This window comes from Phocoena sinus, chromosome 5 (assembly GCF_008692025.1).
Source record: "Phocoena sinus isolate mPhoSin1 chromosome 5, mPhoSin1.pri, whole genome shotgun sequence".
Classification (NCBI taxonomy): domain Eukaryota; kingdom Metazoa; phylum Chordata; class Mammalia; order Artiodactyla; family Phocoenidae; genus Phocoena; species Phocoena sinus.
Window position 1 is genome coordinate 119,476,373 of NC_045767.1, and position 4,451 is coordinate 119,480,823.

General features: G+C 50.5%; 1 non-coding gene across 1 annotated transcript; it reads left to right on the top strand.

Annotated features, from left to right (window-relative positions):
• The first annotated feature begins 3,775 nt into the window (after positions 1 to 3,775).
• TRNAE-CUC lies at positions 3,776 to 3,848 on the top strand. Its single transcript has one exon. It is a non-coding gene; the product is annotated as a tRNA-Glu (tRNA).
• The last annotated feature ends 603 nt before the right edge of the window (positions 3,849 to 4,451 follow it).

Here is a 4,451-nt window from a genome sequence, read left to right on the forward strand (position 1 = left end):
AAGGCCTGGAGAAGTGACACAGCAGGTGGGTCCAGGCAGAAGAACCTCCTGGCATGGTGGTTGAGGGCAGTCAGACTCATACATGGCAGCTGGCTTACATGAGAGAGGTTCCAAGGTGGGGGCAAAAGCAGATGCTGCACATCCCTGGAGACCCAGCCCCAGAAACTAGCATCCATTTCCGCCAGAAGTTCACAAGCTGTCATTCAAAATAAGTCACAGGGGAGCCAGCCCACATTCAACATGATGGGTTATGAAGAATTTACAGCCATTTTTAATCTACCGCAGCATGGGAACCCCCCAGGAAGTTAAGTGACCAGCCCAATGTCACAGGCTGAGGTAGTGGCAGAATCAGAACTCAGTTTCAAGTCCTTGGCTCCCAGCCAGGGCTCTTTCCTCATCACACAGTCCTCAAAGGCACTTGTCAAAATGGGAAAATATTTCATCTAAGGAGACAGTAGTTAGGATCGAGGCTCTGATCTTCTCGTTCACCAACTGTCCAGGGACCTTTTAAAAGAATCTGTTGAATTGAATGAAAAGGGCAAGTGGGAAGACTTTGTCTTTAGAGAAAAAAAAATAGGAAGAAGAGGGAGTCAGTGTTACTAAGCAACAAATAGAGGGCAGAATGATATGAACAGTATCAAATTAAATAGGGCTTCTCAGCCTTTGTCGAGTCACAGCTCACAGAGAAAATGGCACTTGTGCAGATTAGAGCAAGGCTGCTCCTGTGGGTGCTCACTGGCCCCCAGAGGCTCCAGGCATCCCCGGCAACAATAGATCCTAGCGCTGAGGAAATAACTATTCCAACACACACTAACCCATTTGCTGTCACCACCACCGCCGCCATCATCACCATCATCACCACGAACACTACCATCACCACCACCACCACCATCTCCATCATCACCACCACCACCACCATCATCACCATCATCACCACCACCACCACCATCATCACCATCATCACCACGAACACTACCATCACCACCACCACCACCATCTCCATCATCACCACCACCACCACCATCATCACCATCATCACCACCACCACCACCATCATCACCATCATCATCCCACCACCACCACCACCGTCTCCATCATCACCACCACCACCACCATCATCACCATCATCCCACCACCACCACCACCATCTCCATCATCACCACCACCACCACCACTATCATGATTACCACCACCACTTTCATCACCATCATCATCAACAAGGAAATATAGCAGGAAAACACCTGAGTAACGTTTAGGGACTTTACCTCTCTTCCTCATCTCTAAGCCAGGATAGTGCTAGTTAGCATTCACTGAGCCCTACTAAGTATTATCTCATTTGATCCTCTCAACAACCATGTAAGGCGGATGCTATCTTTCCCCCCATTTTATGGTTAGGGAAACAGAGTCCTTAAGTAACATGTCCAGGGTCATGCAGGTCCTGGTGGCAGAGGCAGGACTTAACACCCAGCAGCCTGACCTACTCTCAACCACTCAGAGCTTCCCTCCTGGGCCTCTTGTGAGACTCAAACGACATCCCTCTTTTGTAGCTGAGGCTCAGAAAGCTTAAGAGACTTGCTCAAGGCCAGAGAGCCGGGGGACCAAACCTTGTCTTTCCCTCCTGGCTGGGGCCTCTGGACCTGAGTCCACATTGCCAGAGCCAGCTCTTTACCAGCCTGCCAGATTTTATGGTCTTCAAAAGACCACGGCTCCCTGGTATATCTGGCTGTTATCGCTCAGTGACCATTGAACCGTCACATTATTGCCCCTGGGTGTGGGTCTTTATCTACACCTGTCTCTGGAGCTTGCAGGCGGTTATCCTGCATGAGTGGATGGAGTTAGACCTCTCTGGAGGTGAAATAAGATCGATCTGAACATCTGCCTTCTCCCCACACCTTGGGCCATGGGAGGGTGTGTTGAACAGAACCGCAAAAGGGCTCTGCGAATTATAAAGTGTTTATGAAACCTTGTGATGATAAACATAATTGGTAAGGCCTGCAGAACAACTGAGCTCTTGGATAGCAAGCTGCGAGCATCATTGTCAGGAAATTATTACAACATTTAAAGGATCTTATGAGAAAAATTGCAGGAACCATCACATCCAGCCCGGTGAAGATACAGCTTGTGGAAGCAGGAGAGTGCTGTGGAGCCTTTGCGCTGCTGCGCCCGCGGCTGGGGGCACCATCCCCTACCCCTCTCCTGGCTCAGCGGGTCTCTGCTTGAAGCTCGTCTTACCAGTGTGGGATCCTCTGACCGCCTTGACCACCCCAGGGCACTCTCTTGGCCATTGCATTCCATCTGCAGGCCTGGCCATGGCTCTGGGTTGTTTACTTGTATTATTAGTCATTGAATGCATGAATGAGTGAGTGAGTGAATGTTTTCCCATCCTCCACACAGCAGTCAAAATGACATCAATCTGATCATATCATTCTCCTGCTTAAAAACCCTCCAAAGATGTCCCGATGCACACAGAAGAAAAAACTCGCTCCTTTCCCTGGCCTCCCTAAGTGACGCTGCCCTACCTGAGTTCATAGCTGTCTCCCCTGTTCCCACCTACTCAGCCACACTGGCCTCCCTTCTGTTCTCCGAGGGTATCAAGCTCTTCCCGCCTCAGGGCCTTTGCCCATGCTATTCCTTCCACCCACAATCGCTCCCTGACACACTCCTCATGCAGCTGCCCCGTGCCCTCCTTCCTCCCAGACCGCTCTATCCACGGCATGCTTGTCCCGCCAACCCCACGCATTACTGACCCTGCTGCAGGCCCTTTTAAGTGTCCCCTATTTGTTTGTGAACTGTATTTTTTAATCTCTCTTCCTTACTAGGCCTGTAAGTAGATTGACAGTAGGAGCCATGCTTGTTTCAGTCACTCGACTGCATCTGCCTTAACAAAGTGCTTCAAAGTGAGTGGGGGGCACTTAAAACACAGAAGTTTCTTCTCTCACAGTTCTGGAGGTCAGAAGTCCAAAATCAAAGTGTCAGCTGGGGTGGTTACTTCCTGGGGGCTCAGTGGGAGGATCCGTTCCAGGACGCCACCTCAGCTTCTGGTGGTGGCTGGCAGTCCTTGGTGCCCGTGACTCGTGATGGCATCACCCAGTCCCTGCCTCTGTCACCACGTGGCCTTCTCCCTGGCTGTCTGTGTCTTCACGTGGTGTTTTCCCTCTGTGTCTGTGCCCAAATTTCTCCCTTCTTCTAAGAGATTGTAAATCATTGGATTAGGGCCCATCGTCTTCCAGGATGACCTCAACTTAACTTGATTACATCTGCAAAGACCCTATTTCCAAAAAAGGTCTCATTCTGAGGTTCCAAGTGGGCATAAATTTGGGGATGATGCTATTCAACCCAGTACACCCATTATCCCTGGCAACCAGTCCATGGTATTTGTTGAATGAATGAACCAATCAATCAATTAATTAACCAGATGACCAGTGTCTCCTGAGGGAGGGTGAGCATATATGTTCTGGGATATTCCAGAGGGCAGGACATGGGGGAAGAGACAGGAAGGAAGATTTCAACTCAAAAGAAGGAAGGACTAGTCGTGACTGAGAAGGGCCAGCACGCCCCTATATTTCCTTATTTCGCTGACCCACTGGGCTTGACAGTCAGGCCTCAGGTCAGCATCACCCCAGGAACGTTGGTTACGGGCAGCTGTCTCACCAGCAGGTGAGCTTCGGCTCACTGGGTATTTGTGCCATGCCCAGCAAAGGCTGCATCACTGTCTTGCCATGGACTTTGCTGAGGGGCTTCAGATAGACGAGCAGAATCTAAGAGCCTTGGCAATTCCCTGGTGGTCCAGTGGTTAGGACTCCGCACTCTCACTGCCGAGGGCCTGGGTTCAATTCCTGGTCGGGGAACTAAAATTCCACAAGATGCACAGCAGAGCCAAAATAAAAAGACTCTAGGAGCCTTTCTAATCCCAATGCTGCAAGATTTATTATCACAACCAAGACTGCAGTGCTGGTCACACCCAGAGGGTGGTGCCCACCCATGCTCCTTCAGTCCAATGCATGGATGCATGGTGCCCTGGGTGAGGGGGCATGACCTTTGGTGTCACGCTGTGGCAGAGACAATGAACTGTCCTCCAAAAATGTGTACCCCTCTTTCCATAGTGCAGCTACTCAGCTGGGGACTACCTTTCCCAGCACCCCTTGCTCTGTATGTGGCCATGTGACTACTTCTCACCAATGGAATGCATGAGAAATGATGTCCCTTCTGGGCTGTGGATGTAAAGAAGCATGTGCCTTCTCTACACACTCATCCTCCAACTGCCAGCCAGGAGGAAGGTCTGTGAGGCCCTGGAAAGACTGAAGCCACAGGCTGGAAGAAGCCTGGGTCCCTGAGTCACCACGTGGAAGAAGGCAGCCCACCAACCAGGATCACCAGATTGCACTGTTGAAGAACAAAAACTACCTTCTACTGGTTAAGCTACTGAGATCTGGGGATTATTTGTTACAGCA